Source organism: Monodon monoceros, unplaced genomic scaffold, assembly GCF_005190385.1.
Source record: "Monodon monoceros isolate NGI ecotype Baffin Bay Population unplaced genomic scaffold, NGI_Narwhal_1 Super_Scaffold_21, whole genome shotgun sequence".
In the NCBI taxonomy this organism is placed as follows: domain Eukaryota; kingdom Metazoa; phylum Chordata; class Mammalia; order Artiodactyla; family Monodontidae; genus Monodon; species Monodon monoceros.
In genome coordinates this window covers 151552698-151566978 of record NW_021703778.1, presented here as the reverse complement: position 1 = coordinate 151566978, position 14281 = coordinate 151552698, and positions in this window count along the sequence as shown.

The following is a 14281-nucleotide window of genomic DNA, read 5'->3' as shown; positions in this document are numbered from 1 at the left end:
AAATGTTGGAGAAGATGTGGAGAAGAGGGAACATTTGTACACTGTTGGTGAGACTGTAAATCGGTGTAGCTACTATGGAAAACAGTATGGAGATTCGTCCAAAAATTAAGAACTGTGCTGCCATATGACCCCACGATTCTACTTCTGAGTATTTTTCCGAAGAACATGAACACACTAATTAGAAAAGATATATGCACCTCTATGTTCATTGCAGCATTATTTATAGTAACCAAGATATGGGGATGACTTGTGTCCATTGTTGGATAAATGGATAAAGAAGATCCCCACAATGGAATATTACTTAGTCATAAAAAAGAATAAAATCCTGCCATTTGAGACAGCATGGATGGACCTAAATTGAATAAGTCAGATGGAGATAGAAAATTAATGTATTATTTCACTCATATGTGAAATATAAAAACAAAACAAACAAAAAAACCCTTAACAAACAAAATAAAATAAAAACAAAATCATAGATACAGAGAACAGATTAGTGGTTACCCAAGGGGGTGGGCAAAATGGGTGAAGGGACCAAATTGTACTGTGAGGGTTGGTAACTAGATTGTGGTGGTGATCACTCTGTAGCATGTACAGATGCTGAACTATAATGCTATACACCTGAAACTTATTTTTTTAAATGGTACTAGAGTCAATTTATGTCTTAGGCACAGTGCTTAGGGCCCACAATACTTTTAGGGGGTCCATGAAAATATTTTAATTTCTTTTACAACCAGAAAGAAAAATAATATAACCCAGCTTGAATTATATTTGTCTTTATACCAATAGAGTCATAAATATAATTTTAAATATTATTTTCATGGTGGAAGAACCCACAAAAGACGTGACATGGCCCTCAATGAGACCACCTTGACTCCTCTCATTCCTTTGTTTCTACCTTCAAACTGTATTGTAAATCTTTCCTTTCTCTACATTTCCATTGTATCAGACAAAGACAAACCACCATAATCTCTTACATGGATTTTACAATATGAGCTCTTAACCAATTCCCTGCTTTTACTCTTGTTCCCTAAAATCCATTTTCTACACAACTGCTCAGGAACTGTGATCATTCCTCTGCTTAAAAAATTCCAGTGGCTTCCTATTACACTAAAAATACAATTTCATCTTCTTATATTAGCCAAAGAGCCCTGCCTACCAGTTTCAACTCAATTTGTATTATTCTCACCATGACCACTGACCTGACCTGGCTGTTCTGGTCTTTCCTCTGTTCATTGAACACACCTGCCTCAGAACCTGTTCACTTCAGATTCCTTCCACCCATAATGTCCTCACCTCCCATTGTCTTGCATGACTTTTGTTTCCCAATATTAGATCTCAGTTCATATGTGAGTTCCTCAGAGAGTTCTTCCACGGCCACAAAACCAGGCACGCCTGTATATTAACTCATTTTAATTTTTTAAGTGGCATTTATCAATATATGAAATTGAATATATTTATTTGTAGATTTGTTTATTGTTTGTCTTCCTTAACCAGAAAGTGAGCCTCATGAGAAGAATGACTATAAATTTATAGATTTCAGAAAAGTACAGGCAGATATTACACACTCAATTATAAAATTGTTCATTGGATATAAATTCAGTGTCTGCTATATACATGGCATTGGGGTCCAGTGTGGAATAAAATAAATATGATTTTTGCCCTCATGGACCTTACAGTCTAGCAGGATTTACATTTGTTATCTAAATAAATCCTCACAAGGCATAATGTAGAAACTATTACTATTTCATTTTCCCAAAGGCTGACACTGGGACTAGAGAGGTTAATTCTTGTGTTCAGCTGGGATTTGAACCCAGGAAGCTCATCTTGAGAACCTCCTCTTAACACAGCATTAAATTCCTCTCAATAATAAGTATACTTGTCCTGAGTTTAGGTAATGGTTGAAAATGTAAAGCTAAATATTTTGAAGTGCCTTGGATGCCAAGGCTGAGAAAATTTTTCCTAATTGAGTAGACAATGAAACGTTGTTGAAAGGTCTTAAGCAGAAGTCTGCCTTAGAAAGGATGCCCTGGGAGTGGTACAGGAGGTCTATGGGAACAAGGGAGACTGGAGGCAGGATAAGAGTTAGAAGTCTATTGCTATGGCCTGTCAACCACTCACCATATTTGAGGAACTTAATAGCATTCAAAATTGTATGTTGTTTGCACACATTTCCTTAACAACGGCTGCTGAATGAAGGGAGATTCATTTTATGTGTTTACTGAGGACAACTCTCAGGCAGAAAACTTTCCAATTCTATTCTGAAAATATCTACTTCAGATATTGCCAAATGAAAATTACCAGTAGCCTCTGTATCCAAAGATGATTATAGCGGTTCTCTATAACAGTTATCAGCTTGTGGCCACAGGTAATGATTATTGTGGCCATACTGTCTTGAAATAGCTTTTATTCCCTGTTTCAGATTGATCATAACTACCCAATATTCATTCATTCATTTCTTAATTCATTAATTACACCTTTATTGTAAAACAGTGTGTTCAGGAATGCCCAGATCCTAGTTTAGTGGGGGAGATAGACCTATTCCCAGGTGAAGAAAATTTTCTTGAATCTATATTTACTATAACCAGAATAAGAACACTCCTCCCTATCTCCACTACTACCACTCTGGACCATCTCCTCTCACCTAGTTTCTTCTAATAGCCTTATAATTAATCTCTCTCCTTTTACATTTCTTCTTATCTCTACATAGCAACTGGAGTGATTCTTACAAAATATAAATAAGGTGATTCCACTCCTCTGCTCAAAGTTTTCAAAGGCTCTGCATTACACTCAGAGGAAGGGTCAGACTTTTCAGAGTTCTACCATGCCTTGTGTAATCTGTTATGAAACTTATCTTCTACTCCTCTTCCCCACCCACCTCCATCCCATTCATCAGCCACACTGACCTCTTTATAGCTGCTCAAACACCTCATGCATCCTGCAATGTTAGGTCATATGCACTGCTAAACTTTCCTAGCAGCTACCAGCTCCTAACATCCTATATCATGTATCTTTTATAGTATTATTGTCTGTCTCCCTCACCTTTGCCTCCTGCCACAAGGGTAAGATCTTCCTTTATTTTGATCACTGCTGATTTCTCATTCACCCAGAATTGTGTTGACACATAGCAGGTGCCCCAAAATATTTGTTGGAAGAATAAATAAATATGCACATATTCAATGCAACATGGTGACCTCAATGAACAAAAGTGTTCAAGAGAGTGGATCAAAGAGCAGAGACTCAACTGGAAAGAATTGTAGGGAGAACTCTGAGAAAAATACCCGCCTTAAACAAAATATCTAATATTCTGATTCACTGAGACATATTTGAAGGTAAGAATGATCTTTAAGGTCGTTGAACATCCCCACACTGAAGAATGGAGAAGGCCCCTAGACAAATTCCAAACGCTGTCCGTCACCTGCTGCGCTTTTATGTCTACACCAGATCCATGTATAACTGGCTTGCCATAGAACTTTCATATTCTTTAGACAATGGAAGGTCATTTTCCATCATGAATAAACAGAAGCTTGGTTTACTGTACTAATGCTTATTTGTTCACCATCCTCAATGTTTATTAATGACAAGTTGGTGTAAAGCTTGTCTTAATATATGGGCTGGAAGGTAATACAAGGCCCAAGAAGGTTTTTCCTTACCTCCAAGTATTCTCCCTATCAACATTCTATAGAACCTTAAAGTTTTTCAGTAAGACAAGTATTCCTTTGTGATTTTTTTGGCCTCTGTTAATATGTACATACTTCTGGGAAAATGAGTATTAATCTAGTATTAATCTACTTGCATTAATCTAGTAATCCTTTGGAGTGAATATTTTATTAAGTATTTTCAACAAAGAATTGAAAGAGAAGATCCTGATGGTGTAGGGAAGGTGAGATGGAGGAAAAGTAGAGTATGGAGTACTAACTGAAAAGGACTACTTTTCAAACAGTGTCAAAATAGAATACGTAGGTGTATTTTAGGGGACAGGGAGTGTAGGGCTAGGTTAAGAGATGTCAGTGAAGCCAAGTGAGGAGAAAAGAGGTGGGAAATTGTGAGGACACAGAAGACAAGTCTTACCTACTACACAATTTAGCTTGGGTCCAGCCTTGTCCTAGGCCTAGTGCAAGGGGCATCACAGTGCTGTGGACAGAGCACTGAGCACCCAGACTTTGTCCTTAGATTCACCTGTTTCTATTTTTGCCAACTTGAACTGTGACTTTTTATCTACATAGCAGAGATAATACTTTCTTCCTCTCTTCAAATATTAGGATCAAATGCACTAACCAAAGGAAGAACTATGTAAAACATCTAGAAAATTAAGAAGGTGCTTCCCAAAGGAGAGGGAGAATGTCAGAATGACCCAAGATATGTTTTCACATTACACTTGCTCCCTCTATAGCTCCCAGTTGTTGTTTTTCCCCCCCAACACTTTTACTTTTTTTAAAGCCAATTTTTTATTATGATAGATTTCAAACATACACAAAAGTAGAGGGACTAGTGTAGTAACTTGCCTTTGTCTATAACCTAGCTTTATCAATTATCAGTATATTGCCTAACTTGTTTCATCTAAACCTCCCCACCATCTACCCCTTACTGGATACTAATTTTTACAGCTTTATTGAGATAACATTTATATGAATGCATACGTTTTAAGTGTACAAGTAAACAAGTTTTTGTAAATTTATAAAGATGTGCAGCCATAACCACAATATAGTTTTAGAACATTTTCATCACCCAAATAAATTCTCCCTTGTCTTTATGCAGTCTCTTTCCACTCACAGCCCTCTTATCAGGTTGAAGAAGTTCCTCTTTTTAATATTTTGTTGAGAGTCTTTATCATGAATAGTAGTTGAATTCTGTCAAATGCCTTTTTATTCATTCACTGAGATGATCATTTTTTCCTTTATTCTGTTAGTATCATTTATCACAATAACTGATTTTTGAAAGTTAAACTAATTTTGCATTACTGAGATAAATCCCACCTGGTCATGGTGGATAATCTTTTATAATGTGTTGCTGGATTCAATTTGATAATTTTTTAAAAAGGATTTTTGCATCTCTTTTCATGAGGGACATTGGCCTGTACTTTACTTTTTGTGTGACTTGTCAGACATTGGTATCAGGAAAATACTAGCCTCATAGAAGGAGTTGGAAATTGTACCTTCCTCTATTTTTCAAAAGAATTTGGAATTTTTCGTATTATTTCTTCTTAAAATATTTACTAGAAATCACCAGTGAAAGCCATCTGGGCTTGGGCTTTTCTTTGTGGAAAGCTTTTCTTTGTTTGTTTTTTGTTTTTTAAAGTGGATTTGCCAGTCCTATGTAGGACTTTCTCTTTCTCTCTGCCTCAGCAACTGGTTATACTCTAGGTGGTGGCTGTTCTGGGAAGATTTGCAATTGATAATTCAATTTCTTTTTGTATATGCCTATTCATTTTCTTATTGAGTCAGTTGTGGTTATTTGTATCTTTTTAGAAATGTTTCCTTTTTGTCTAAGTCGACTAATTTGTTAGTATAAAGTTGTTCATCGTAGTCTTTTTAATATCTGTAGGGTTGGTGGCGATGTCTCCTTTTTCAGTCCTGGTTTTGTTGACGTGTGTCTTCTATCTTTTTTCTTGGTCAGTCTGTCTGAATGTTTGTCAATTTTGTTGATCTTTTCAAACGACCAACCTTTGGTTTCAGTTATTTTCTCTATAACTTTACTGCTTCTATGCCATTGATTTCTGCTTTTATCTTTATTATTTCTTTCTTTCTGGGTAAGAAATAAATACCCAGAATGCTTGGGTATACTTTGTTCTACACTTTCTAGTTTCATAAGATGCAATCTTAAGTTACTGGTTTGAAACCTTTATTCTTTTCAGTATAGATGTTTAAAAAACTATGAATACTCTTCTAAGCACTTCTTCAGTGTCATTCAATAAGCTTAGTAGTTTGTGTTTTCATTTTAATTATTCAAAATCATTCTTTTTCTCCTTATGTTTTTTTTTCTTTGACCCATGTGTCATTTAAAAGTATTTTGTTTAATTTCCATATGTTTAAGGATCTCCAACATTTTTTCTATTACTAATTTCTAATTTAATTTCCATTGTCATTGGGTTACATACTTTGTATTAGTTTAATTCTTTAAGATTTATTGAGACTTTGCTTAGCATATGATTTATCTTAGAGATCGTAAAGAATGTCCCACATGTGCCTGAAAAGAATGTCTATTCTGCTGTTGTTTGGTGGGGTTTTCTATAAATGTCAGTTAAGTCAATTTGATTGGTAGTTTTCTATAAATGTCAGTTAAGTCTATTTAGTTGGTAGTGTTATTCACATCTTCTCTGTCCTTGTTAATTTTCTGTTTTATTGTTCTATCAATTATGGAAAATGGGGTATTTAAGTCTCCAATTTTTTTTTGAATTGTCTATTTCTCCTTTCAATCCTGTCAATTTTTACATCATGTATATTGAGGTTCTATTGTTAGGTACATTTATATTTTTAATTGCTTAGTTTCCTGGTGATTGATTATTTCTATCATTGTTAAATATTTGTCTTTGTAGGGAGATTTTTTGTGTTAAAATCTATTTTGTTATAGAGCCACTCCAGCTTTCTTAGGATTATGGTTTCATGCTTTGCCTTTTTTCATCTTTTTATTTTCAAACTATTTGTGTCTCTGAAACTAAAGTGTATCTCTTATAGACAGAAAATAGTTGTGTCTTTTTTGATTAATATATTCTGACAATCTCTGCCTTATGGTTGGCGTGTTTAGTCCACTAACATTGGACTATATAACTATCGATAGGGCTGTATTTATATTTGGCATTTTGCTGCTTGTCTTCTGTATGTCTTATGTGTGTTTTCCTTGTTCCTTCTTTATGTATTCTTTTTTGTTAAACATACTTTTTGGTGTACTATTGTAATTATTTTTTCGGTTTTATCCCTACATTTTTATTTTAGTGTTTCCTTGGTGGTCTTTCTAGGGATTACAACATGCATGTTGTTATCACAATCTACTTCAGGTTAGTATGAATGTAATTCCAGTAAAATATAGAAATTTTGCTTCAGTTTAGTTCTACTTCCTCCCTCCTCTTTGTGCTATTATTGCTACATATATGTTATCAACCCATCAGTAAAGTTACAGTATTAAAGTGATCATTTTATGTAATTTTAGGTCTATATTTAACTATATAAATATTGATATATCGATATATATTTTTTCCTTTATATGGTCTTTAATATTTATACATATATTACCTTTTCCAGTGTTTTGCATGTCTTTGTGTAGATTTAGTTTACCTCCTGGTATCATTTCTTGAGTATTTCTCATAAGGCAAGGTTCCTAACAAAAAATTCCCTCAGTCTTTTTTTGCCCTAGAATGTCTGTATATCGTTTAGGAGAGAATTCTCTGTTGACAGTTACTTTTTCAGTACTTGAATACGTCATTTCATTGCCTTCTCAACTCCATAATTTTTAATGAAAATTCATTCATTTAATGGTAGTTTTTAATTTCCTGGATGTGCTGAATTATTTTTCTCTTGATGCCTTGAAGATCCTTCTTTGGCTTTCAATAGTTTTACTAGGTTGTGTTTAGGTATAAAATTTGGGAGTTTGTATTCTACTTAGGATTTGTTGAGTCTCTTGTATCTTTACATTGAGTTTTTCATCAGATTTGGGAAGTTTTCAATCATTCTTTAATTTTTGTCTGTCCTTTTCTCCGTCTTCTCCATTTAGGACTTTCATAGCACATATATTGGTATGCTTGATATTGTCCCATAGGACTCTTAGGGTCTGTTCAATTTTCTTCATTTTTTACTCTGTTCTTCAAACTGGATAAATTCTTTTAATATATTTTCAGTTTCACTGATTCTTCTGTTACTTCAAATTTTCTGTTTAGCACCCCTGCTAAAATTTCATTTTCTTTTACTTTACATCAATTCCCAAATTTCCATTTTTAAAAACTTCCATCCCTTTTTCATAATTCCTTGTCTGTTGACTTATTGTTGTCATACTATTTTTTAATTCTCTAAGCAGAATTCCTTTAGTTCTTTGAACATATATTTAACAGTTACATGGGAGTCTTTACATGATAAATCCAAAATGTGGGCCTCCTCAGAGACAGTTTCTTTTTTGTATATATATATACATTTATTTATTTTATTTATATACTTTTGGCTGCTTTGGTTCTTTGTTGCTGTGCACGGCTTTCTCGAGTTGTGGCGAGCAGGGGCTACTCTTCGTTGAGGTGCGTGGGCTTCTCATTGCCGTGGCTTCTCTTGCTGAGGAGCACAGGCTCTAGGTGTGCGGGCTTCAGTACTTGTGGCACACAGGCTCAGTAGTTGTGGCTCGCAGGCTCTAGAGCATAGGCTCAGTAGTTGTGGTGCATGGGCTTAGTTACTCTGTGGCAACTTCCTGGACCAGGGCTCGAACCTGTGTCCTCTGCATTGGCAGGCAGATACTTAACCACTGCACCACCAGGGAAGACCAACAGTTTCTTTTTTCCTGAGAATGGGATATGCTTTTTGTTTCTTTCCATATCTTATAATTTTTTGTTGTTGTTGACAACCAGACATTTTTGATTATATATTGTAACAACTGTGGACTGTAATCCCACTCAAACTTTGTGGTTGCTGTTTCTTGTTTGTTTAGTAACTTACCTGAACTATATTTATGGAATTTGTTTCCCTACATTGTGTGGCTACTGATATACTTGTTCAACATTTTTTTAAAATTCTTGGTTTTGCTTTTAAGCCTGACTACCTAGGAGTCACATCTCTGTTTTTACATGGCTCAGTAGTTAGCACTGATTGGTCAGAAGTTGTGCTCAAACTCCTCAAGCCAAAAAAGTTTCCATGCTATGTTGGTAGAGATGTTTTGGTGCTGAGGAGTGCATTCAAAGTTCAGGCAATTTTTAAATTTGCCCAGATTTTATTTTTCCCTGAGCTCTCTCATGTCTTCTGTGCAGCTTTATGCAGTATCAAGATCACCCGTGAATGTGTGGATAGCTTGGTCTCTCTCCAGTCTTTCCTGTGCAGATGTGTGTAAGGCTTATCAAAGCACTCTATGGATGCCTTATTTCCAATATATCCCTGTAAAATTTCTGGCTAGTTTGCTATTCCGTTGTTTGTCCTAGCTAGAACTGTAACCTCAGGCTAACTGAACCTCTTATCTTCCCAATTCATTGCCACTTAAATTCATTTGCTTCCCAATTCATATGCCATTTATCATGATTTTTATTAGATGATGCCACTGGTTGTGTTCTGATCCAAATCGAGGCATCCCTTCTGGAAACAAAGCTGTTTGTTTTATGCATTGCCCTGCATTTGTAGTATCATCATGCAGATTTAGCTGAGGTGAGGGATGGGAGTAGCTTCAGGAGGGAATGTCACAGACCCTCATTGTTATTATAAAAAGCTCAGTTTTCTTTTTTAAAAGAATACGTACTTCTCAATTTGGTGTAATATGTTGGTCAATTTCCATAACCCTGAATTTCTTCCAGTTTTATAATATTTTTGTGGAGAGAAAATTTACTGAACTTTTTATTCTGCTGTATCAGAATCCGGCCTCTCTCTAGACTCATATGCCTCTCTTGCCTCTATTTTGAACAATTGCCAGTATGAGCCACTCTTACTGACTGAATGAAGCATTGCCATACTTAAAATTTGTGTTCAAGTGAGCAAAATGTGCAATCATATGTGTGGAGTTATAACTCCAGGAGAGAGATTTTTAAGAAGGTAAATCTTTGCATGGCTCTGGATAGCAAAGTACATACATATCAAATACTTTCCTCTATGTAATCATGACCACCTAAGTTCCACTAATTTCTCCTTAATTTTACTTTATGCAGAATGATAAAGCAATTGAGTGAAAAAAAACATGTGCCTACTTGTCCATAATATTTTTTCAGCCTAGGGTGACCAACCCTGCTGGTTTTCCCTGAGATAACCTGGTGATAGCATTAAAAGTTCCACCTCCTAGGAAATCCCTCAGTTCCAGACAGATTGGGATAGTTATCATCACCCTAGTTATCATTTCCTCTATGGAGCCCTATATTCTAGCTGAGGCAAATCCCAGAGAATACCCAACTCCCTTTCAAAGCTAAGCCTACAAACATGCATGGAAAAAGTGTAAGAGCACTAGCTCAACTGTGCAATCAATTTAAAATTTTTGCTTATATCACGTTTGCAAATATTCCATTGGCCAATGCAAATCACGTGGCCAGACCCAGCATTCATGGGATGAAGAAATATACCATGCCTCTACTCTGAGGATCAACAAAGTCACACAACAGAGGGTATACAATATATATATAGAAGTGGTGAAATACTGGGAACAATAGCGTAAACTTCTACACTGTTTTTCCCAAATCAGGCTGAGCACAGAGACTATTCTCTGTGCCTAGGATATACAGCTGCCTCAGGCATTTAGTAGCCATGTGGCTTTAGGCAAGTTACTTTACATCTTTGTGTCTGAATGTTCTCATCTGTAAAATGGCAATAATAATGATACCTCTTTTATAGGATTGTCGAGGATATTAAATAACATTATTCAAGTGAAGTGCTTAGCACTGTGCCTAGCATAGTGCCTCACACCTCCTGGCATGTAATAGGAAGCAAGTAAATGTTTGTTGGATGAGTGAAGAGATATATGAAATGGAAAAAGAGGATCTTAGAAATATGCAAATGAATATTCTAAATTGTCAAGATAATATAAAAGATAGACTTGGGAATGGAAAAGTCAATTGGGAAAGTGAATTAGAGCTTAGTTGTGCTGAAAGAAAATGTATTGAATGTTTGCCTGAGGCTAGAATTAAGGCATTTATCCAGATAATCAGACTCTATAGTAAGTCTTTTTTTTTTTAACATCTTTATTGGAGTATAATTGCTTTACAATGGTATGTTAGTTTCTGCTGTATAACAAAGTGAATAAGCTGTACATATACATATATTCCCATATCTCCTCCCTCTGCATCTCCCTCCCACCCTCCCTATCCCACCCCTCTAGGTGGACACAAAGCACCGAGCTGATCTCCCTGTGCCATGTGGCTGCTTCCCACTAGCTATCAATTTTACATTTGATAGTGTATATATGTCCATGCCACTCTCTCACTTTGTCCCAGCTTACCCTTCCCCCTCCCTGGGTCCTCAAGACCATTCTCTATGTCTTCGTCTTTTATAATAAGTCATTTCACTTAACAAAGAAAAGTTCTAAATATTGGCCAGGAATACCTATTGTAGTAAGTGCTTCTGGTGCTGTAGCTGTGACAGTCAGTTCTATGTGAGCTCAGCTTCACCTCATGGTCACTTAGCTTACCTTAAAAGTACATCACATGCTTTATTTTTTCTTTCTGAGGACCTTTTACAACATCATGGAAACATACACTAGAAGTAAGGATTGGGACAATCCTCAACCAATGGGGATAAGAATCCATGGATAAAAGTTTCCACCTCCCATACTTCAGAAGGTGTTTCATAATCTGATCGGAGGTCCCAACAGAACTGAACCCCAGTTGCATCCTGATGTTGGCTTTATCTCCTTCCTCTTCTCACTCTTCCCTCTTCCTCTCTCCTAATTCCTGGGACAATTCCTAAACAAACTTACTGCATACTCTCTCAGGTTCAACTTTCAGGATCCAAGCTAAGGCATATATATTTTTGACCTCTTTTTTTTAATATCCCAGTCTGCCCCTCCAAAATCTGTCTCATGCTCCCACCTGAAATAAACATTTCTATTTGAGAGTCAATGTTTATTCAGTCTATCCTACCGTACCAGTCAAGATTTCATTAAAACTCAACTGACAGTATTTTGTATTATGAAAACTGCAGGGTTTATTTTTGTTTTCAAAATATAAATCAAGTTAAAATACAAAAATTACATTTTGAAATAATTTTTCAAAATATAAAGGCACCTTGGAAATGCTGATACTCTCTTCAAGAAGGTGTCTTTCCTCTGGCTAAGATTTAGCAGTCTATCTGATCACATTCATACCTTCCTGAAAATGTTGTTCCAGAGCACAAGAAAAGCACTTTAACAATATCTGGCAAATTGTTGACCCTGAGGAATACATAGCTATGGAAAACACTAAAATAAAATAATATTTCTTTCAGTGGAATCCTTCCTGCAAGCATATTTCAATAATCTTTCTGGTAAAAGTTCAAAATTCTGTTTTTAGTTTTCATTGTGGTCTTTGTATAATGGACTAGTCCATGGAAATTCTACAACTGGAAGCCAATCTATGATGAATTCCTTATTGAATAAATGAGGAAACTGGGAAGGAAATGATTTCCTTGAGAAATTATCTTGAGAAGGAAATAATTCCCTAAAGCTCCTCAACTGACTGTCACTAGAATTCCAGATTCTTAGCTCTTTAGCTAGTTTTGTCTTCCATATTTTTCCAACTGACTTTGCACCTTAAACAGTCCCAATTTATGGTGTAGCTGCACAAAAGATCCACTCTCTCTATGTAATCATGCTTCAGGAATTCTCTATTGTGTTTACTGTAGAATTTTCTTTTTATATTTTACTCTTAGTGTCTCACTAACCTATTGAATTTTTCAATGATTTTTCTTCCTGAGTCCACCCTCAGCAGGGATATTACCCTTGATGCCATCTGGCCCCTCTCCACACCATGCCCAGCTTTGCCTTCGGAAACTCTAGGCAGGCCCAGTGTCTTTGCACCTGAGTCTTTAAGAGGGAGTATGGACACTTGTTACATTGTTTTTGAGATGAAACAATAAAACACTCTCAGAATAAGAGTTTATGCACAAATTTATGCTTACTGATTACCAAAGAAAATGTGAAGTGTTTCTTTTTCCATCTTCAATATTTTGATTCATTCTAACTTGAAAAGCTTCATCAGATACCACTCCAACTCTCTTATCCTTTCCTCATTCCTGCCTGTAGACAAAGTCTCTTCTCTAACTGATCTATTTAGAAGAATGAAATAGATATGTTACCATGCCCCTTAATTTTCCTGTGCCCTCACACTGGAATCTGTCTATAGAATACCCAAGTTCTGCTTTGCTCCTTTGTTAAGTGAGATGCCCATCTTTGTTCATTGTTGCAAGTGGCTCTGATTGGGAAAGTTTGGGTAATGCTAGGATGCTATATCAGGAAGCCCATCCCTGATCCACATTTAAGCCATGTTCTCCAATAACTTATCAGTAACAAAGGGGATGTTTTGATCTTCATCTACTTGACTTATGCACTTATTAACTTGTTTATTAAAAAAAAAACCCAACAAAATTTCCTAAAATCCCAACATAGGAAATGAAGACAGGGCTTTTAAAAAATTTTTGTCAGCAACACAATAACCTCAGCAAAGACAATGGTCATGGGAATGATTAATAAAAACAATAATTGGCCATTCCTAGATGTTCAATTGACCAGGAGTTTGGAAAAGTTACAGTATTCTGAGGGCTAAAGCTATAATTGGGTAAATGCAATTATATAAGTGGAAGGAGATCAAAATAATCCAGGAAATTCACTACCATAAGCTATTATTTCAGTACTTAATATTAGAAGATACCACAGTATGTACTTTAAAGCACTCATTTACCAAAATGTTGCAAGCATGTTAAAAACTATTTTTATTAATAAAGGGCTTTTTTATTTGTACCACATTTTTCAAAAGTAACCTTAGTTCTTTCAAAACTTCTTTGATTCTACAAATTAGGAAGTACATTATTTCTCCATATTTTAACAAAGCCCTTTGATTTCTGCAACTTATTATGTAATATGAAACAGAGCTCCTGGTCTTATGACTATCAGGTTTATTAATTACATGCATTGGTAGAAGTGAAGTGGGTAGGGAGTGATTTGAATTTAGTTTGCAGTTTATCTTGAACTAGGTGGACTTTCTGAGTGCACTTTAAAGTTTCTAAACTTTTTGCTTATTTGCTTGTTTGTTTTAAGGCAGGTGCTCTACTTTTATCATTTATTTAATCTAATCAAACTGTGGTTAGAGAATATGATCTATAACATTTTTTCTTGGAATTTGTCAAACCTCATTTGTTGGTAATTTTTGTAAATATTCCATGAGTACCTGAAAGTAATATATATTTTATTTATTGGATACAAAGTTGTATTTAAAATCTGTTAGATTGATTTTGTTAATCTTATTATTCAAATTTACTATATTTACTAATTTTTGTTGACTTCTTATACTGGTTTCTGAGAGAGGAGTGGTATAATTCCCCATTCAATTGTGGCTTTGTCAATTTCTCTTTGTAATTATGTCAACTTTTGCTTTATACATTTCAGTTTTCAATTGGTAAATGCATATAAATTCATGATCTTTAAACCTTCTTGG